This window comes from Diuraphis noxia, unplaced genomic scaffold (genome assembly GCF_037042655.1).
Source record: "Diuraphis noxia isolate RWA-SAM2 unplaced genomic scaffold, SU_Dnox_SAM2 contig0001, whole genome shotgun sequence".
Lineage (NCBI taxonomy): Eukaryota > Metazoa > Arthropoda > Insecta > Hemiptera > Aphididae > Diuraphis > Diuraphis noxia.
This window is the reverse complement of record NW_028301711.1, coordinates 103,311,995-103,325,380: the sequence shown is the minus strand read 5'-3', so window position 1 is coordinate 103,325,380 and position 13,386 is coordinate 103,311,995.

Sequence of the window (13,386 nt, the reverse complement as noted above, 5' to 3'; positions counted from 1 at the left end):
AATTATGATTATCATAGTATGCTATTACAATTATTATTGCTACTGAATCGAATGGACATGTGTTTCTTACGATAAACCTCTTTTTATTCAGTTGAATCGGTGTGCATGAGTTTCCATTTCTCAAAACTGTATTCATATTTGAACGGAGCTTACGGTTATTCAAAATTCTATCGATTTCAGGTACATCTGTCATATATTTTCCCGGTCGATTCTTTCTTTTCTCAGTAATTAAATTAAAACTAGTATCCAATTCAAAATTAGGATTACCTCCAAGTCCTCTCCAAGTTTCTTGTTCAAGAATATTTATATCCAATTCGTTACTAATAACGTTTGTTAATGAATCGAAATCGTTATAATCTTGTGGAGATTTTTCAGGAGAACTTACATCCAAAAATATTTTTTCATATCTTTTTGATTTCGTTATGACCTCACATTGTTCATCAGAGCTTTGATCATACGTAAAACTTTTCCTATTAAGTTCAAATCCTGTGTCTGTTTTATCTTCTTTGAGTTCATCACTACTATTATCGAAATTGTCTTTAATTCGTGGAGATTTTTCAGGAGAACTTAAATCCAAAAATGTTGTTTGAGGGTTTTTTGATTTCGTAATGACCTCACATTGTACATCAGAACTTTGATTATAAGCAAGCATTTTCCTGTTTAGTTCAAATCCAGTATCTCTTTTACCTCCTTTGAGTTCATCACTACTTTTATCCAGAAATATGTATTTAGAAGTATTAGAGTTGAAATGAGATACAGAATCATCCTCGGAACTTTTTTTAAAAATTTCATTTAGTTGCAGGCATTTATTTTTTATTTGAGAGCTTCGCATTACTTTAGTTGATCCATCTATACTTTTTAAATGACGAATCACAAATCGATCTATAGACTTTGGTTTTTGTTCAAAACGAAATATTTGATTTTTTAATGTATTAAAATCTCCTTCTACAGGAGCTGATGTAGCTATATCATATGGTGAATTATATTTATGTAGCATCACCGAAGTCCATAATGGAAAATCTCGACACCATCTAATTATATGTGGGACTAATTCGGGCAAATAATAAGCTGATATTCTATTTCCAGTTACTGTGGCTTTCATGGTACTAGAATTTAAAATAGCACTTATAAATTCATTTATACAACCTGTGGATGCTTCCTCGTCAATTGTGTTATCTTCAATTGTGTCTGTTTTAACTTCAGGATCATTTTCTTCAAATGGGTCGTCTTTACTTAGACCTTTCATACAATCTAATAAATATTGTCTACTCAATTCTGAGGGTGTTCTCGTTTCTTCATAATCTCCGTCTGTTTCACTTAAAGTTACAGTAAAAATAGCATCGAGGAACTTGGTGAATGTATCTAAATCTTTTGACGTAAGTAAAAGTCTTAGACATCGAACATAAAATTCTTTTAGTATTCTTCTTTTATGTCCTATTAAACACTTAGTACGACAGAAGATTTTTATCATATGAGATACATCTATTCTAATATAAGTCCGAGGAAGTTCAATTGCATGATCAGTTAAAACTTTATAACATGTTTCTAAGTAATCCTGTAGACTCATTCCACAAAACGTTATAGATATTGCCCCTAAAAGTGCTTTAGAAAAATCACAATTAACTTCGTTTGGAATCTTTAATGATGATTTCAACCATTGACCAAGCCAGTAATGAATTGTTAGAGTGTCATGACGTTCTGATACCATTTGTGAAACAGGAATCTGACCGTATCCTGTATTAATTACAGCTTCATACAAGAAAATGTCACCCGATAAAACATTAAGAGTTGAACGTTTAATTTTCTTTATGATAGAACCTGTGGCATCTATAGCCAAACGAAAATATGTTTTTGCAAAATCTTTATAAATTATGATTTGGTGCATTGTCCAATAATGTACAAAAACGGGATCTATACCAATTGCATGAATGTCATTTGAAAACGAAGAATTTCTTTTCAACTCTACTAGTGACATTAATGGACATTTGACTGTAATACCTAGATCCTTGTCTTTAATTTCTTGTTTGGTTTTTCTTAAAACCTCATAATTATACAAATTTGGTGGTGATTGTTCCCCAAATGTCATCGCTTTTCCAGCATTTTCACGTCTCCAGTTACTGGCCAAATTTGTTGATAGTTGTTTACCAATTTTTCGTCGTTTATGACCCTTTAATGGTCGTTTTGATATATGATTAATAGCATTATCTCTAGTATCATTTGTAGAAATATTGATTTTCAATGGTTCACCAGAATACGGTTTTCTATCACACCATCCATATAGTTCGTTAGAACAGTCTTTACATGAACCTCAAAATTGAATATATTTACTCGCCGAAGAATGGTCGCGGGCTACTTTGCCACGTTTGAATATAAAATTGCAGGGTAGACGAAACTTTTTAAAAAATTTATCATAGACTATAACGGTCCATTTTCCAGCCTTTAGTACATTATAAACTCTCGTTGTATTCTTATCTTTATATTCTTTTGGTGCCGGTTTAATTTTCAAAAAATGTTTATAGGAAAGTGAAAAATTGAATAGTTTTTTTTTTTGTTTTGGATTTTATGGAATCTGATGAATTTTCTGATACGTCACTGTTAATATCCGAATCATTTGTGTTTGACTCAAAATGTAGACCAATAATTGCTTTTAGTTTAGATTGCCAAGAGTATCTATTTTGATATACAGAAATATACAGAGAATTAGCAGTAATTCTATGGCCTAGATCAGTTGACAACATTTTCCAAATCTCTGATGAAATTGGCTGAAGTTGACCCTCATTCGTAAATATCCTATCAATGCGGCTATTCAATATTGCAAATACTTCATCGGGGTTAACAAATGGTTTCCTTCCAGGAGCTTTTACAACCTACAAATTTGTATAAAAATATTTTATAAGCAACTTAATTTTTTAGAATATTAAAAGAGTATATTAAATATTCTAAAAGGTTGTTCTTGAAGCTTAATAAGACAATTATAGTAGTTTACTGTTCTAACTCAAAATTATTTGCAAATATTCGTGATTTTTACGTATTTAGTCAAAATTTGAACTTTAAATGCTTATAAAAAAAAATCGTGCCTACGAATTTTTAATATTTTTTAACTGCTATTGTTACAATGTGTTAGAAGCCTTGTATTAAATTTTCAAGCTTTTCTACCGAACAAATAAATTTTTATCGATATTTATAGAAAAAAAAACTAAAAAAGTTGAAAAATTCAAATGCCTATGAATAGTTCAACTTAAGTCGAAAATTTTTGAAAATTGCATGGTGGATAGAATATACTTATATAAACATTCGGTGAAAATTTTATGTACCTATGGTCATTTGTTTTAAAGTTACATCAAAAACCAAAATCGATTTTGTCAAAAAATGAGTGTGCGTAAAATTTCCCGTTTTTCCCTTAATTTTTAGTTTGTTTTTCTCGATTATTTAGAAAAGTATTAAGAATTTATTACTTTTGACCCCCCAAAGTACCAACTAGATTCACTTTCTGATCGAACGAGGTACTGAAGTCAAAAATCGAAGCACTTTTACTGCCCCAAAACGGCCAAAACGTGATGACAGACACAAAAAAAAAAAAATAAAAATAAAAACACACATCATGGTAAAATCAATACATTCATCGCTCCACTCAGAATCTATAACACACATCATTGTAAAATCAATACATTCATCACTCGATTAAAATCTAAAATTAGGGGCCAAATTCAAGCAGCCCCTGAACACACTATTAGTTCCGGCAAATCTGGCTAGGTATACGTTGGCTATTTTTGAATTCTTAAATTCTGAGCGGAGCGATGAATATATTGATTTTACAATTATGTGTGTGTTTTTTTGTTTGTTTTTGTTTTTGTTTACAGTATAACTAGTCGAAATAATGCTTCAGTTTCTAACTTTGGGGGTGGTTTCCGATGTAAAAGTGAATATCCTTGGTGCATTATACAGGTCAAAAGTAAACATTTTCCAACAGTTTCAAAAAAATCGAGAAAAACAAAAAAAAAAAAATGACAGAAAAACGGGAATTTTCACACAGTTTTCGACCAAATCGATTTGTTTATATGGTTATAATTCAAAAACTAATCACTATAAATAATACTTGAAATTGTCATCAAATGTTTATGTTAAAGATATCTATATACAGTTTAATTTCCTAAAATTTTTGACTTTTTTTGAGTTATTTATAGACCACTTAAATTTTCGATTTGTATGAGAATTTTTTTTTTGAAGTGTTGGTAAAAAAATTTTGGATGACCAAAAGAACTTGAAAATTTAATACAAGGTTCCTTATGAGTTGTTCTTATTGTAGCTAAAAATTATAATGACAGTGAATTCATAAAATATTTTATTCAAAGAATATTGTATAATTATATAATATTAACAAATATTTTTTCTCGTATCCTTAATTTAAAAAAAAATGATTTCAGACCGTTTTTTGTACCATTCCAGTCTCAGAAACACGAATGTATAAATAGCGTTATTGTTAATGTGCAATTGTTAGGCCTGTATACCACCACGGGAAAAACATTTTTCCAAGTTTGAAGTGATGCACAAATATTGAAATTAGAATAACAAATAAATTAAATGGGATATTTTTTGCCTTATATAATATATTATACTTTGGTGGTACAGGGGTAACGACTTTTATAACTTAATTATTTGAGAAAAGTTAGTTATTTTATGTTTTATTATCCAATTATTACAATATATACCATACCTATTTAGGTATACCATTTGATCATATAATGAATATTAAATATGCACATTGTTTTGTAGTATTAATAATCTGAGCAATAAAAATGTAATTACAATGTTATCTGCGTAAAGTATTGTATGTGCAAATAATTAATTTTTTTATTTAATTGGTAGTCATTAGGGCTGAGGAGTAAGGACTTTTAGTACTTATAAATCTGAAAATATGAATTCACTTATGCTAGTTATGCACAAAAACAACAACAACTATGCACTTAAGATATGGTATAAAATAAAATAAACAATAGTATAATATGATGTACTTGAATCATACAATTAATGGTGAAAAAAAAATTCTGATATGCAAAATACAATGTTCAGTGTAACTTATTATACTTACATTACAGAAATGCAGACCCCTTATTATCGTTATGAAACATATATATACATCACTTACCCGGTTCTGTAACCTACTTTCTAGACAAATATTAAAAAACTAAAAATTCTCAGCTCTAGTAATCATAATCAGGGTTAGGATTTTAAAGGCATTTGTATATTACTTATAAAATAATTAAGTAATGGCCAAATAAGTTAAAAAATTTCTTATGTTTCAGAAAAACTCAAATTAAAAAATTTACTTTGCATATTTACTCAATTTTAAGTACTATAAAATCCCAACCCTTATCATAATAAATCACTATAATCTGTAAAAACAATAAGAGGTAATATGTAATCATGATCTATATAATATATAGATTGAATATTAATATATAAAAACAAGTTTTTGTCTTTTTAACCTTACCTATAAAAATTTAACAAAAATTAAACAATGTACCTATTAATGATTATTAAATTAAAGTCAATCCTTATACTAATTTCTTTATTATTTTCTTACTTCTGGTTGTATTAAATTTAAATAATTTATAAACAATCAACGATAACTTACCTTTTTACTGTCCATTTCCCAAACGTGACAAGTAAATGCGAACTACTAAAACTACTATTTCAAATGTAATAAACTAATATTATAACAATATGTATACATCCGAAATAAATAAAACAATATAAATGAATGAAAACGCAAGTGTCAACCACCAAAATTGACAGTGTGTCAAGAGCGGAATGCATATGATAATAAATTAATAATATAATGTTTTTTGTTTACACAATATACCGACGGTTAGAATCCCGACCAGCCACAACATGCTTCTGTCCGTCAGAAGCAGGAATCAACCAGTCCGACAAAACGCTCTAAGTTACATCTATAATTAGAAATAGTGTGATTTGTATTTTCTAACTACTCGGGTGCGCATAGTGTGGTGATAAATGATAATATAATGGGTTATTATTTTATTATTATGCAATATTGTATTGTCCATTTAAAACTCTTATAATTTTTCCAACACCTACTTTCTTGAAGTAAACGGCTTGATGACATTGGTGTGAAAGGGTGGGGTGAACTTCACATTTCACAGACATAATAATGAATAGTAAAATTGATTTTATTGGTATAAATTAATTAGTTTGGCAACGTCACTTCTCACTTGCTCACATTGGCGACTTTGACATGACTATTGTATTTTTAGCAGCACGACCACGTAAGATGCAGTCCTATGTCCAGTAATTACGTTCATTGACTTATAAGACTATATGTCTATGGTTACGCTAGATGCCACGCTTGTAAGGAAAACGTATCTTTTTGGAATCGATCGGACAAAGTCGGGGGGCTGCGTGAAGTTGGCCCCCCGTAATGGGTTTTTGCTTATAATTTTTTTATTAGTTATTTGCAAATTCTAAAAACCAATTTGCAATTATTTGCAATTAATTTGCAAAATATTGACATAGTTTTGGAATCGATCGGACAAAGTCGGGGGGCTGGCAAAAAAACTTGAAAAATTCGCCAAAAATCAAATATCTATTTGCAAATTCTAAAAACCAATTTGCAATTATTTGCAATTAATTTGCAAAATATTGACATAGTTTTGGAATCGATCGGACAAAGTCGGGGGGCTGCGTGAAGTTGGCCCCCCGTAATGGGGTTTTGCTTATAATTTTTTTATGAGTTATTTGCAAATTTTAAAAACCAATTTGCAATTATTTGCAATTAATTTGCAAAATATTGACATAGTTTTGGAATCGATTGGACAAAGTCGGGGGGCCAACTTCACACACATGTACTGTTAGGCTTAATTTTAAATAATACTTTATCATTCACCTTTAGTTGGGATAGTTGCTTAGTATTTTTATTATAAAAGGACATTACTTTATCAGTTTTAGAGAAAACTTGTTTATTATGGTTTTCTACTTCAACTAATTTTGGTTTAAGACTAGACAATTTGACAGGAATTTTAGTTCTAATATTTCTTGACATAAGTAGTTGTGCAGGAGAGCATAAACTATTATTAGCAGTGTTACGATACTGCATTAATGCAATATATGGGTCTGTATTTGTATCAGAGGATTTTTTAAGTAACTTTTTCACTATTTGTACGCATCTTTCTGCTAATCCATTGGACTGTGGATAATTTGGGCTAGAAGTGACAGTGTTTATACCCCATTCAATACTAAATAATTTAAATTCTTCACTATTGAATGGTGGTCCATTATCCGATATTATCTCCATAGGTATACCAAATCAATAAATTTTGAATAGTAATCGACTACCAATAAATAAGTTTGATCATTATGGTGAAATAAGTCTATACCTAGTTTTTGCCAAGGTAGGTCTGGTATAGCATGACTAATCATTGGTTCTTTAGTATTATTGTTTTGATATTTAAGACACACTCACAACTTTCTACAACATTTTTAATATCATTGTTTATACCTGGCCAGAACAATACATCTTTTATTTGATTTCTACAGCGTTCAATACCCATATGGCCTTCATGAATAAGTTTTAACATATCAGATCTAAGTTTAGTAGGTACAATTAAACAATAAACCTTAAAGACTAAGTCATCAATCACATGAATTTCATCTCTGAAAGTCCAAAAAGGTTTGAGAGAATTCTCAAGAAGAGGCTTATTTAGAGGCCACCCTGACATACAAATATTTTTAATTTTCTGCAATACTATATCATTTAAAGTTTCATTTTTTATTTTGACAAGATATTGTTTTCCAATGGCTAAGTTTTCAGAAAATGCTTGAACTTGCAAGATTAATTCTTCATTTATATTGTCTTCATTAAAGTCTGGAAGTGGAGCCCTTGACAATGTATCCGCTAAAACCATCAGTTTACCAGGGACATATTCAACATCAAGATGATAAGATTGAATATTTACCATCATACACTGTAATATAGGAGGGACCGAATGTAAAGGCTTTTTGAACAGTGAAACTAAAGGCTTATGATCTGTCTGTACCTTGACAATTTGACCATATAAATATTGGTGAAACCTTTTACAACCAAAAACAATTGCATATAGTTCTTTTTCTATTTGTGCATAGTTTTGTAGTGCAGAAGTAAGGGTTTGTGAAGCGTAAGCACAAGGCTTGTTGTTCTGTAAAATAACTGCTCCAACTGCAAATTGAGATGCATCAACTGACAATGTAAGTGGTAACGATGGTTCATAATAAGATAAGACAGGTGCAGTTGTGATACTGTTTTTAACCTTATTAAACACAGATTCATAGTTTTCATCCCATACCCATGATGTGTTTTTTTTTAGCAGTGAACGCAGAAGTGTTGTCTCATCAGCTAATTTAGGGATATAAGAACTTAAATAATTTATCATGCCCAGAAATCTTTGTAAATCTTTAACTGACTTAGGATAAGGCATACTGACAATGGCTGTAATTTTATCAGGATCAGGTTTAACCCCTTGACTATTAAAAACATGACCCAAAAATTTTACTTCAGTAACACCTATTATACATTTACTTTTATTAAATTTTAAATTAACTTCCCTAGCTCTATCAAACACTTTTTTAAGTCGTTGATTATGCTCTTCTAGTGTTGAACCTGTTATAATTAAGTCATCAATATATACAATAACTCCATCAATATCAGAGATTAATTCAGTTATAATACGATGAAAAATTTCAGGTGCACAGTTAAGACCATATGGCAACCTAAGAAATTTGTATCTACCAAAAGGTGTATTAAACGTACAGAGCTCAGAGCTTTTTTCATCAAGTGGTATCATCCAAAACCCATAGTTGCATCCAGTGTTGAAAAAAATTTTGTTCCACTCAATTGAGTTTTAACTGCCTCAAAAGTAGGGAGAGGATAATGTGACCTACTAATTGCTCTATTCAAATTTCTAGGATCTAAGCATATTCTTAATTTATTATTTTTCTTTTTTAGTATGACTATTGAACTAACCCATGACGTTGGTGAAGCAATTTTCTGTATCACTTTTAAATCACACATACTATCCAGTTCTTTACGAAGTTGTTCATACAGAGCAAAAGGAATTTTACGAGGTGCATCAATAATAGGTTGGACCTCGTTGTTAATATGAATATGACATTTTATTGGTAGGCAGCCTAGACCTTCAAATATATCATTGTAATCTTTTAGTAGAATATGACTAGAATTATTGTTAACAACATTAACTCGTTGTAGTAGATTAAGTTGTTTGCACGATGCTAAACCCAACACTGTTATGCAATCAAAATCTACTATGAAAAATGTAATGACTTCAAAACTATTTTTGAAACAACATCTAAGACTACATGTACCTAGTGTAGGAATATCTACTGAGTGTATTGACATAAGCTTGGTTGTATTTTGTCTAATGATAGAGGACTCACTAACTTTAAGTTTTAATAAGTTACTAAGAGACATAATATTAACTTGTGCACCAGTATCAAGTAAACAACTTATAGAAATATTATTAACATACAAATCAATTTGCCAGGTCTGAGAACTATTGTTGCTTATGGTATAAACAGTACCGACAAATAATTGATCAGATTCTAATACATTATTATTTTCTATTGAAACCACTTTGACAGACTTAGACTTACAAAATTTCGCAAAATGATTAAAACGTTTACAGTTATTACATTGTACACCAAATGCAGGACATTTAAATTTATGTATTTGTCCACACCGAGTACAATTATTATTTTTACTACTGACATACTTAACATTATTGTTCCTTCTTTGTGAACTCGACGATGACTCCCTATTTTGACTTGTATTCCTTTGAGATGACCATTTTGATTTTGACTGTGAATTTTTCCTTGAACGAATTGATGATGATGCTTCAGTTGTTTGAACAGTCAGCACCTATTCTTTGGCATTATTTAATTGTTCTGTACGGTGTTTAGATAATTCCATCGATGAACATATTTTCAGAGCCTTATCAAGAGACAGTTCATCTTCTCTTAATAGATGTTGCTTTAATTGTTGCCAATTATTGTGTAGACCAAATATAAGTACATCTTTTACAAGACTCTCACGCAGTGTATCAAATTCGCAAGACATGCTTAAATTTTTTAAATCTGCAACGTATTCACTGATATTTTCATCTGCAGACTGCAGTCTAGTAAAACACTCATGACGTTCAATGGTGACATTTTTCCGAGGAATAAAGTAGTCAGCAAAACAAGAGATAACAGTTTCCAGTGAAACTGTTTTAATATCCTGATTAAACGAATTAAATATTTTGAGCGCTGGCTTACCGATGAAATGTAAGAATATAGAAACTTTTCTAAATTCTTTTAATGAATCATATCCACTGGCGGTCATATAAATATTGAAGTCTTAAATCCATTCATTCCAGTTTTGACATAATTTACCTTCCACTGAAAGTGGCTGTAAATTACCAGTCAATCCAGCCATGTTGTGGTTTAATTGGTACTGTTGATGAGGAAACGACGTAGACGGTGGACATGGACGCGGAAAAAACAAATGTAGACGATGACACGTGTTTTTTTTTTTTTTTTTTTTTAAACAACGACACTCAATGACAGTTAGATTAGGTTATTCAACGGAAGACACAGAATCGAGAACACCTGACACCATGTTGTGTTTTAGAAATAACATGTTTATTAATTAACTCATAATTAATATTACGATATTATAATACTCACCTGACTATGACACATGACAATATATATTCAAACTTATATAATATATTGGTATGAGACAGTGGTACCACAACAGTGTTAAATTTTATAACTTTAGATATAAATACAAACAATATTATGAGTTTTGAACTACAAAATAATTTGCAAATATTCATGGTTTTGACGAATTTTTGTCAATATTTGAAATTCAAATGCTAATAAAAATTTATTTTGAATTTCCGGTGGACATTTTTTTTGTGATAAAGATTGACAAATTTGTAAGGAATTTCTCAGAAGCGCTAGTATTTTAGATTGACTTTCCCATATCGTTATTTATAGGAATGACCATTTGTGGTAGAAGGGGATTTGTGATAGAAGACGCGTTTTTACGTGATGTTTGAAAGCGATATGCCGAGTGCTTATCGATATTTTTAAAAACGGAATTCCAATATTCTTACGATGCATATCGGATTATTTTTGTTATCAATATACTTATTATAAGTTTTAACCACACTATATTATACTATACTATACTAATAATAAATATATTATTTTGTCGTCAACCGTCAACGTGTCCACAAGTCTTCATAGTTAATTTGGTGTTGAACAAAAAATTTTAATGTAAGTATATTAAATTCCTATGCATAATTTTATAGAACTGGTATAAATGATAATTATTATTTAAATAAATGAAATTATTATAATTAAGAGGAATCAAATTATATTCACCTTGTTTATATTTTTATAGACAATGAATACTGATTCAAACAATTTCTTGATCGAGCATCTTTTGGAAAATGAATATCATTTAAAAAATTTTGATGAAAAATTAACAATTGTAAAAAGTGGTCGACCATGTCCAGAAATTCCAAAATTGACATCTAATCATCACTAAGGAAAAAACTAAGTTTACATTCGTTATTTTAATATTTCTAATTATTTAAATATTCCATGGTTGACTGGTAGTGCAAAATTAAATAAACTTTTCTGTCGTCCTCGGCCGCGTAGTCAGGGGGGGGGGGGGGGGAGTTACAGGTGTAATAATCAAAAAAAAAATTATCGACACTTCAAAAAAAAATTTTCAGAAAAATTGAAAATTTCAGTTGTCTATAAATACCTAAAAAAAAATTCACAATATTTTGAAAATTAAATCATGTAAAGAAAATGCCAATCTAAATAACTGGTAAAATTTTCAAGTATCTACGACTTATACTTTTTGAAAAATAACGAATGTTTAAAATCGTTTGAGGATAAATCGTTATCGTTACGCTATTTCGTAAAAATTTAAAATTAAAACGCACTTAAAATTTTTCCTATAATAATGCTTCGAGTTTTCTCTATAGCTACTTGAAGGAAAACTTATGGAAAACTTAGTTTTGTATTTCTAATCCTTAGTTATAAATGCAAAAAATTTTATGATTTTTCAACTTAAAAATAATTTGCAAATATTCATGGTTTTGACGAATTTTTGCCAATATTTGAACTTCAAATACTAATAAAAAAAATTGTGCCTATGTGTTCTTATAATTTTTTAATCACTATAAGACTAACTTATGACAAACTGTGTATTAAATTTTCAAGTATTTTGATAGGGCCAAAAAAATTTTATCGACACTTCAAAAAAAAATTGTCTTCAAAATTACTTGCAAATATTCGCGTTATCGACAGATTTCGTAAAAATTTGAATATAAACGCTTATAAAAAAAATTGTGACTATCGATTTTTAATTTTTTTTATCTACAATTAGAACAACTCATAAGGAACCTTGTATTAAATTTTCAAGTTTTTTTGGTCGTCCAACATTTTTTTACCGACACTTAAAAAAAAAGTCTCAAAAAAATTTAAAATTTCAGTGGTCTATAAATAATTCAAAAAAAGTCGAAAATTTTTGAAAATTAAACTGTATATAGATATCACATACATTAACATTTGGTGAAAATTTCAAGTATTTACAGTGATTAGTTTTTGAATTACAACCATATAAAAATATCGATTTGGTCGAAAAATGGTTTTGCGTAAAAATTCCAGTTTTTCTGTCATTTTTTTTTGTTTTTCTCGATTTTTTTGAAAACTGTTGTAAAATGTTTACTTTTGACCTCTCTAATGTACCAAGGATATTCACTTTTACATCGGAAACCACCCCCAAAGTTTTAAATTGAAGCATTATTTCGACTAGTTATGCTGTACACAGACACAAAAACAAACATAAAAAAAAAACACACATCATTGTAATTCAATACATTCATCACTTCGTTCAGAATCTAATATAAATGAGAAATTTAATATTTAACTTGTAAATTGGTAATAAATGATAATTCTAGAAGGGGGGGGCGATCGCCCCATCGCCCCTATCTACGAGCCGCCACTGATAATTTTATTGTTAACAGTATTAATTTATTCAACGGAGTGTAAATTTACACTAAAGTTTACCGTTTAATGGTAATAGCACAGATTATATAAAACTACATAATATAATATAATATATACTTTATATAAACTGTGGTAATAGGTTACAGGCAGACATTATGCGTCTAGCTTTACTATCTATTATCACATACCTAGTCGTTATTGTATTTCTTTGTATCTTAATTTATATTTTATTTCTAAGTTGTACCTACTACCTAGTATTTCATAATTTATATGCTTATAATCTTTATGTAGTAAGTTTAAGTGTTC